The sequence below is a fragment of the Phaenicophaeus curvirostris genome, chromosome 2 (genome assembly GCF_032191515.1).
Source record: "Phaenicophaeus curvirostris isolate KB17595 chromosome 2, BPBGC_Pcur_1.0, whole genome shotgun sequence".
In the NCBI taxonomy this organism is placed as follows: domain Eukaryota; kingdom Metazoa; phylum Chordata; class Aves; order Cuculiformes; family Cuculidae; genus Phaenicophaeus; species Phaenicophaeus curvirostris.
Window position 1 is genome coordinate 87,911,081 of NC_091393.1, and position 10,568 is coordinate 87,921,648.

Genomic DNA, 10,568 nt, shown 5'->3' on the forward strand with positions numbered 1-10,568 from the left:
AATCCAAGGCTTCCCCATGCCTGCTGAGCTGACAGGGAAGTATTGGTATGGAGAAGGACTACGATTGCTTTCAGCTGCTATTTTGAACAAGCCTTTGCAACTTGGCAAACTGAGATGGACTCATGAATTGTGTTCCTCTGCTGTGATTAGCATGGAGATAGCAATCAGAACTGTCTGAGTTGGTATGGGCTTTTTTTCTTTTTCTTTATTTGAAGTTCATTGTTGGAGCCAGTTGGAAGCATGTTTTTATGCAGGTGCTTTCCACAACACACAGGCTCCAGTCTGAAGATGTTAGAATTTGAAGTAAGAGCCTGTGGTGCAGACTGCACTACGGAGACCCAGAGGGCAGGAGGATATGGGCCAGATTGGTAAGATCCTGCTGCAGTGACTTCTGCTGGTGAGCTGGTACCTGGAAACATTCTAGTGCACTGCAAGTCTGCTAGTATGGATTTCTGGCTTAAACCAATATATTTCTAATTATACGCCCCCCTCCCCAAGTCAGCTTTCAAAGAAGTTTTAGCGAAGACTATAATGAATGTGTCCCAAGAAAGGTAATGGATAACTTGTTTGTGCCATTAGTGCTCTATCAAATACATGCGGTCAATTATGGATCTTCTAACTGGCACCTGTGCAAGTTTGTTGTAGGAGGTGAAGCTTCACCTGGGTTTAGTTCTCAATGTGGCCTGGGGCCATAAAGAGTGGCTATAACACTTTTCAGCGAGGGGCAGAAAGAGAGGTGATATTTGGGTTTTTAAATTTTTTTCACGTGAAGTTGTGTGGCCACGATAGTGAAAATGTTAGTGTGGCAAAATGCTCATCTGAAGTTATGTAAAATACAGGGCTTAAAATCTGTTCCGTTGTCCAGAGCTGCCTCATCTGAAGACTGCTGGAAGTTCACAGTGAGTTTGAGTTACATCAAGCATCTTACAAAGTCGTGCCTGTAACAAAACAGAGGTGATGTGCAAATAGTTGGGGGGGGTTGAGCTGAGTATTCTTCAATGTTGCCAACAACATTTTCATTTACATGGCTTTGATTCCTGTGTCAATTTATGCCCTTAAGCAGTTGGTAGCCTGCTGTTCCCAAAGGCACTGGTGGCCTGTAATAAATCAGATTTTTTCTTCCTTTCTGGATTTTATGAGCCCTGGCAATACTGGTCTAGAGAATGGCCAGCTGACCTTTGATTCCTGAACATCTTGTCTCAGTTTGTGTCTCGCAAATATTTTGGGAAAAGAAATACATCAAAACCTTAGCTCCTGCTTCATTGGTGCCACTTTCTCATGTGTTGCCTCTATTCTCTGATACAGATAAAAGGAACTTCTGTTTTTGCTCTTCTTAATGTCTTTGCATCTTTGTTCCACCATGGGGATGAGCACTGAGTGGAGACCCTGCTGCCATCGGTGGAGTGGGCAAATGACTTTCAGGGAGAACTGCTGGAGAAAATTCCTTTTTTTACTGTTCTTTCCACAACCTACCAAGTTTGGACTTGTTGATTTTTGTAGGATTCCCACTGGTCTCGGGATCTTTCCACAACCATCTGCCTGCAAATTATTTGCAAATGCCAAACTCCCAGCATTGCAGAAGATTATTGCCACAGAAACGTACAGGGGGAGGTTTGAGATCAGGTGTGCCAGGAGTGAGCTGGCTTGATCTCTGAACACAGGAATCCACACGGCATTTATTTCCAGACTTCATTGCTGGCTACTTTTTATAGTGTTAGGGGTTTTTGCCTTCCACTTGTGATTCCACATCCAGCTCTGAAGCTGCCGTGTTAAGAACCAATACCTTGCAGCATTGGGTGAGATCAGTCAATAAAAGGTATGAGCCCTTGAGCACCTTAAGTGACTTAGATGAGAATATTAGCAGCTTAAAAGGTGGGTATGTATCTGCATCATTAAATTCTGTAATTCTGTCCTTTTTCAATTTGAAACTGGATGAAGGAAAAAGCAAAAGCAGAACTGGTCTTATGTGCCATGTGAAGGGAGTAGAGTGGACATGGCCTTCAGTGCAGGGGTGTTTCAGTTCCAAAACTCCCCTGGGTAGAGGAGAGGCTTGTGGAAATAAAGCTAAATGTGAGGAGAAATGGGACTGAATACCAACCCCCCCAACAGGCTGAGTACAAGGCTTTAAAAACTAAGTTAGTGGAGATGCATCACAGCTGGGGACAGCACACTGTTCATCAGAAAAGAAGGCAGCAAGGGTATCTCACTCTGTGAAGTGGGGGATGGGATGTCTGGGGACAGGCATAGCCAATTCCTGTTGTCAGCAAGGACTGTGATTCCCTTGCAAGGGCTGTGGTTCAAATGCCCAGTTATTTTCCAAGATTAATTGCAGCTGCTGCTCTGACAATCCAGCCCTCCAGTTGACCTGTGCTCATTATAACATCATTGTTATATCACTATCATACTAAAATACACCCCTACACTTAAGGCTACCTTCCTCCTCGACAAACCATTCCCACAGCCTCTCCTACTCAGCATTCACAGTTAAGTTTGGCAAGCAAAGTGAGAACAACTTTTCAACCAGTCAGCAGGGTTGCATCCCAAAGGTGAAAATTGCTATAAAAATGTAAACAAAGGGGAAAGTTGTGAGGGGAAAATGTTATCTAAACTTCTGGGATCAGCCGGTAGGCAGGACTTCATCTTGCCTTCCCCTACTAGAAAGTCATCTGGAGGAAGACAGTGGTGTTATGTATATCTTTCCATCAAACTAATTACTAGTATCTCTCTCTACTTTGACTTTAACTACCTATTTCTTACTTGCATATCGCTCCAATCTGTGCTCAGGTGCTTGACTTTCAATGTATTTTTGCAAACAGTATCTTAGGCCCAGTCACCACCTAACCCTTATTTAGTCATTGAGTTGCTATAATCAATTGTTCTCAATAAAATTGACTTGTTTGCACATCTACAAGTCTTGGGCATCTTACTAACTGTTAAGAGGGATTTAAAGGGAGCTTCTGACTCAAACTCAGCAAGCTAGACAAGACTGATTGTCTTTGCAAGGCTGCTGATAAGCTCCTGAGTGAGATGGTGTGTAGTGCATGCTGGACAAATATTAATTGCTCTCACGTGACTGCTCAGTGTACCGTGCTCTGGCAAGCCGGACAACATATTTTTGTCCTTGTGAAATTGTCACCTAAAGGGTTAAGCAGATCAGTAAACTCTCCTTTCTGAAGTCTCTTGTGTTTTTAGGACCGAACTCATCTTCTGTGCACTGTGTAGGGGCTGGAGTGGACACAGCATTCAGTGCAGGGGTGTTCCAGTACCAAAACTCCTATGGGGAGCGCAGATGCTGTAGCAGGAACTGCTGCTTCTGCGCTGGGGAGCAGCTTTGCTGCTGGGTGCGGGTGCATGGAACTGTCAGGAAGGAACTGGGCAAATGGCTCCACGGATTTCAATTAGCAGTCAAACACAACAGTTCTGGAAGAGGATTCATTATTATCATCATTTATGTCGCTCCTTAATGGCTTTAAAACAAAAAATCATCCTTGGTTGCTCATAGAATGTTGTCTGCAGCATGACAAGGACCTATACAAAACGCATTTAAGCTGCTAAGTAACTGCTGCTGAAGCTGGCCACAGAGCTTCTGTGTATCCACGGGGAATTCTTTCAGACTCCTCTGTTGCAGGCTTGTTTGGTTTGCACCCTTGCAGCAAGGAGAGGCTGCTGCTGCTGGTGCAGAGTAAGGACCAAGGGACATGTAGTGAAATGAGCGTGAGGTATTGGGTGGCTCTCGTGGGAGTCTTGGAAGCAGTCACATATGCTGCAGGGTGCAGCCCTTGATGCTCCATGGGCCCTGCTTGTCTGCTGTGAGAGCTGTGTATGTTACAACGGCTTCGCAGTGGGTATCTCAGTGGTTTACTTGCTTACGGGTTTTAACAGCAAAGTACATCAGTAGTTTCAGACTTGTGTGGCTGTGCAAGGTTTCTTGAGCATTTTTAAACTTCAGATCTCGGTACAAATTAGCTGCCTAGTAGGGCTTTTTTGAAATAGCTTGCCTTGTTGCTAACAAAGAAGTCCAGGATGAGAAGCATTGTTGAAATAATGCTTCCTCCGGATGTGTGCTGAGCAAAGAGCATGCTAGCTGCAGAATTCTTGCTGTTTGTTTCACTGTTATCAAGCACAGCATGGATTTTAAATTAGTGTGTTAGATCTAACTGAACAGAATGCTTATTTAGTGAAAATGCGTGCTGTAAGCCCAACAAAAAATAAGAGTTCAGTGTATTTCAGAAAGGAAACTTTGCATGAGTCATTTATGCTTAAGATGTTTTAATTTATTGGCTCCTCATGTGTTGTTTATTTTTTTCTTCTAAAAGAACCCTAAACAAGTAGTTTCATTGTCCTAGATCCTTGTGTATCTCAGCTGCTTTTTGACTCCGTGTTGTCAGAGAAGGTAGAGTTGAGCTAGCAGCAGTTAAAGTAATAAAACTAGAACCAGGTAGGTGTTTCTTAGCTGAAAAGAAATTGAGTCCTCTTATTGAAAAATGGGATAATTATGGCCTGATCAGTGCTTTCCTATTTAAACTTATTGAACTAGAGTGTAGAGCACAGTAACGTGAGGAGTAAAATGTCCAGATGATTTGTTTACCTTGTACCTGTTGGCGTTCCCTTTCTAAGATTTAATTTGGGGGCTGGAAATAAATTGTAACTATTACCTGATTTGATCCTTAAGATCTATGCAGGCAAGAAGAGAAGGAAGTTCTTCTGTTTTTTATTCCCTTTACTGTTCTGGGAGTGATTAGAAATACTGTGTTTATGAAGTGCATGGACATTTCAAAATCAAGACAGTACAGTATGTTACCATGTAGTTCCAAAAGTATATGCTTATCACACTTCTTTTATTCATCCTCAAAGTTGCAGTCTCAGGTTATCTTGTCTAGTCCTCTTGCTTTGGCTTTTTATCTGAGTTCCTATTGCTGGAGAACTTGGCTGTGCAAGACAACATGGGTTACCAGTGCAGCTAAGTCGAGCAGCTGTGCTTTTGTCTCCCTGTGGAGCTTTAAAGATAAAACAGGGAAGGAGTCTGGCGTAGTGGGGAAGAAAAACCATACAACTCAGCAGGCTCGGATGATGTTAACCTTTAAAATGGGTGGTGTTTTAGTAGGACTCAGAGAATCATGCTGAGTGCATTCTCTGAGCTGTGGACAGAGCCTGGGGCTGCAGGGCAGCTCAGGTAACTTGCTCTCATGTTGTGCTAATGAGGACAACATGAGAGACATCTTGCAGGTGAATCAGGTATTTTTGGCAGCCTTTGAACACCTGAGTGGTGCACAGGGCATGTCCTTTAGCTACCTGCAGCTTGCTCAGCGAACTCAGTTTCTCTCTGTAGTTGTTGCGGTAGAGGCTTGACTCCCAGCTTCAGATGGGTTGTATCCATATTCCAGAAGCGTGGCACTGGTTTACTTTGCAAGTTTTGCAGATCAAGGAGGGTATGAAGAATCATGGAATCATAGAATAGTTTGGGGAAGAAGAGGCCTTAAAGATCATGTAGTTCCAACCCCCCTGCCATGGGCAGGGATATCCCACTAGATCAGGCTGCCCAAGGAAGACTAAGGGTTCATAATATTTAGGCACATACTTTACCGATTCTGCTACTTTAACATTTTGGATGCAATGGAAACACTGGTCAAATACTGGAGGAATCATGTCATGTCACAGAGACACCTGTTCACATGTGAAAATAATTTCTTGTTTGCTCTTCAGTGTTTGTGTGTTTAAAGGTTTGTCTTTGTTTAAAAGATACAGCAAGCCATCAGTAATACACCATGAACAGCGGACAGTCTGCTGTCACGTTAATTTTTGCAGCTTGTGGTTTGAAATTTGCTTTCAGTTCAATAAAATAGATGTGAATATCAGATTTCTGGTGAAAAAGAACCAAATGGATAGGTCACCAGTATGCTGATGTGTTGGGAGAAACTTAACATTTGTTTTCTTTGGTAATAACTTGGCCAGGTTTTTTTTGAATTTGTTGTGTTATATTTGAAATCTATTAACAGCCATATTTGAGAAGTGGTTTGGAGTTGCAACAATTGATAAATATGAGCTTCGTCTCTATATTCAACATTTTAGACAGTAGCTTTGGCTTCTGAGTTAAAAGCTCTTGAGTTATGCTGAAATGTGCTATAGCGGTGTGTTAAAAGGAGGATTTTAACCCCCTGAGTCCTCTGTAACAAGAGGCTGGGTTTAAGACCAGGAAGGAAAACTTTGTGAACCATCAGACCAATGAGCGCTGCAGTGTAGTGGTCAGAGCTGGCCCAGCTTTTCGTGAGTCTGGAATATCAGCCCCCAGATTGTTAGCACTGGGGAGGATGCTTTAGATGATTCTCTCTCTTCTTGAGGAGACAGACCAATTCAGTGGTTTCTGGGAGATCTCTTTCATTCTATATTTATGATCTGTGAATAAACGTCATTTTTGTCCCTACAGGAAAAAGGGCTGTGGAATAAAATGGTGACAACGATGATGATGATGATGAACCAAATGAATATAACCCTAACAACAGCTTCCTAGATGATGAGGAAGAGGAGTGCGAGCTGAAAGATGAAGACTGACTGGGAATCAAGTTCAGAAAACAAGGATAATGAGGATGTTGAAAAGCTTTTGCAAGGAGCATGTAGATTTGCAAAGACTGAAAAGGAGCTGTATGGAACAACACCAGGAAGGTCCAATCTGGCTGTGATGAAACATAGATGCACAAGGAGAGGAACTGCTTTGAAAACTGTTTTTCCCTCAGCGATGTAGGCACTGCAGGAAGATTGCAATGGGGGTGAGAGGATTCACCCACACCTTTTTTGTCCATATGCATTATTTGGTGGGGGTTTTTTGTTTGTTGTCTTAAGTGGTGGAGCCAGAGGATGAACCTCTGGAACTTTTTTTTTCAGCTACTTCTTTCAGGCACCACTGGTGGTTCCTAGTTTGAATTACACTTTTAAAGGTTTTTAATGTTTCAACTTCTGGTAGTTGGAATAAAGGGAAGGACTAATTCTTGGCCATCGCTGGGGAATCATTTGTCTAAACTGTTTATGAATGTTCTTCTGAGTTAATGCAGTCTCAGACTTCATTAGTCTGCTACCAGCTTTCCTTTTAGGTGTCATTTCTTTGATTCTCTTGACGTACAGTAGTTAAATACAGGTTGTCTAAATCACTTGAGAACAGTATCTCCATGTGCTGAATCACAGGTATATTTGCTCTAATTGCAGCAGTACCTCTTTCTTTGCACGTACGTCATGGGAAATGCGTTCAGTTCACGACAAAACTGAAATAGAACTGAAATACAGCTTATAAGTGTATTTTTGTGCAGTTAAACTTGTAGTATACTGTGGGAAAAACATGTAAGGGCATCTCTGATTTTGAAAGACTTTGTTGAAAGATGTTGCCTTCAGCATATTCAGCACTTAACTGATCTTTCTAGAAAGACATTTGGTCTGCCTTGAGTTGAAATGTTTTATTATGTTTGTAAGCAGATGACTAGAGTCATGGGAGTTTGGCAGGTTTTTGGACACTCAGGGGTTTCAGTTGGGTGGCAAAATGTTGCGTGCTTAAAATAAAATGGATATTTCTGCAAAGTGGCATTGGGCTGCTTTTGGCTGCAGGATAATCTTTTGCCAATTGTGTGTCTTAAGTTTCTCTCAAAGATTGTGTATGTTGAAAATCTAAACATTCACAATAGGCAGCTGTTCTGCATTTGGAGAATATCAGTTTCTGTTGGCCGGTGGCTAACAAAGCTATTTCATACAGAAAGAATCCAGTTGGTGTATTCCACAAGGTCTGATGCTTTCTGTGGCCACAACCTTCCTCAAGCAGAAACACTCTGTATCCTGTAGTGGTGTCCTGTGAATGGCTCTTTAAGCTACTCTTAGGAGCTACTAGCCTTTACATTGAAAGTTCAAACAGCTTTTAATCACTGGTGGGCCCAGTCAGATACCTAACTGCAAAAGCAAACGTATCTGTTTGGCACCTACAAGGACTGCAGACCATTCCAGAGCTCAACTGTATGAGGTGTGAAGAACTACATCCCTTTGTTTTCTATTTGCCAACTGAGAACTTCCTTTCAAGCTTTCTTTTCCTTGCATTATAAGGTGCAAACCATAATTCCTTCTCTCCTTCTTTTAAGTCATGATAGCATTGATATCTCTCAAATTGCCTCTGAATTCTCCTTGCATAACACCTCAACTGCATTTCCTTTGCTTCATTTCAAGCCCATCCCTCCTTGTCCTCAACACAATCCATGGGGAGTAATCCATTACGTGGGTTTTCGTACAAGCTGAAGAAGCGGGGCCGTGTGAACCTCATGAGGTTCAACAAGGCCAAGTGCAAGGTGTTACACCTGGGTCAGGGCAACTTGCAGTTTCAATATAAGATGAGGGATGATGTGATTGAGAACAGCCCTGCAGAGGACTTGGAGGTGCTGATTGATGAGAAGCTCAATATGAGCTGGCAGTGTGTGCTTACGGCCCAGAAGGCCAACCGTATCCTGGGCTGCATCAAAAGAAGCGTGGCCAGCAGGTCGAGGGAGGTGATTCTGCCTTTCTCTTCCTCTCTTGTGAAACCTCATCTGGAGTAGCGTGTCCAGTTCTGGAATCCCCAGCATAAGAAGGATATGGAACTGCTGAAAAGGGTCCAGAGGAGGGCTACAAGGATGATCAGAGGGCTGGAACGCCTCTGCTATGAGTACATGCTGAGAGAGTTGAGGTTGTTCAGCCTGGAGGAGAGAAGTCTCAAGAAGACTTCATAGAGGCCTTCCAGTACCTGAAAGGGGCTACAGGAAAGCTGGGGAGAGACTGTACACAAAGGCTTGTAATGATAGGACGAGGGGTATGAACTGGAGAGGTGCAGATTTGGGCTAGACATGAGGAAGAATTTCTTCACCGTGGGAGTGGTGGAACACTAGAAGAGGCTGCCCAGGGGAGTTGCGGAAGCCCTATCCCTGGAGGTGTTCAAGGCCAGATTGGACGGGGCCTTGGGCAGCCTGATCTGGTGAGAGGTATCCCTGACCATGGCATGGGGGTTGGAACTGGATGATTACAGGGGGTGAATGCAGCAACCCAGACCCTGGGCTGCAGGCAGTGCCCCGCTCCCACACCAGCTTGTGCCTCTGTTACTGGCTCCACTTGTGAAAGCTGCGCTCGAGTCAGGGAACTCCTTCGCATGGTGGAGGAGTTAAGGGAGGAGGTAAAGAGGCTGAGGACCATCAGGGAGTGTGAGAGGGAGATAGACCAGTGGAGTAGTGCCCTCTCGCTAACTCAGCAGCCTGCTGGAGCTGGTGTGTCCAAACACCATCCACCTGCAAACTGCAAGGTTGGGGGAACAAGAGATGGGGAATGGCAGCAAGTTCCTGCCAGACGAAGGAAACCTGCTCCCCTCACCCAGACAGCAAAACCCCAGATCCCCCTGGTGAACACGTACCAGGTGCTGCAGGTGGAATCCAACCCTGAGGATGAGGATGATGGCTCCCACAGCCTAGAATCCTTCCCTAGGCAGCACCATCCTCAGAAAAAGATAAAAACATCCTCCATTAAGAAGAAGAGGAGGGTGATTGTTGTAGGGGACTCCCTCCTAAAAGGAACGGAGGGACCCATTTGCAGACCGGACCCGCTCCACAGAGAGCTCTGCTGCTTACCGGGGGCATCAGTGAAGGAGGTAGCTAGAAAACTTCCTTCCCTGGTCCACGAGACAGACTACTATCCTCTGACAGTAGTCCAAAATGGTAACGATGATCTAGTAAACAGAAAGACCAAAACCATCAAGAAAGACTTCAGGGCCATTGGGAAAGTGATGGAGGGCTCTGGGGCACAAATAGTCTTCTGCTCCATCCCAAGGCTAAATAGAGAGGAGCTGGAAGTCAGGAAGAAGAATTCGATTAATGCCTGGCTCCGAGCCTGGTGTGAGGAGAGGGGCTTTGGCTTCTTTGATCATGGGGTGGCTCACGCACCCCCAGGCTTTGTTGCTAAGGATGGGACACGTGTGTCTCCTAGGGGGGCTAAAGCCCTTGCTAAAAACCTAGCTAAGCTCATAAATCGAGCTTTAAACTAGATGTGAAGGGGGAGGGGGTTAAGACCAGGCTAGACAGGAACAAGCCTGGACGTGGGGCAATGGTGATTCAGAGAGGGTGTGCTGGTGAGGACCACCAGTACATCACCATACAAAAAGTGGGGGAGAACACACCTGGTGGTGCTAAGGGAGATACGGGCACTCTGGTGCTAGCTACTCCAGTTACCAGGCAATTGGGAACGAACTCTGTTCCCTCTAAGAGGGCTGAAGGCTCAGCAGCTGAGCCGAAGTGCATTTACACCAATGCATGCAGCATGGGGAATAAGAAGGAAGAGCTGGAAGCTGTCGTAGGGCAAGGAGCCTATGATGTCGTTGCCATCACGGAAACGTGGTGGGACGACTCATAGAACTGGAGTGCAGCTGTGGTGGGGTATTCCTGATATCTGTAATCAGGGGGATTCCTGATATCTGCTGGAAGTACAATAGAGCAGAAAGGAAGTAGTCTAGGAGGTTCCTGGAGTGCGTGGAAGACAACTTCCTTGCGCAGCTGGTGAATGAATCAACAAGGCAGGGTGCCCTC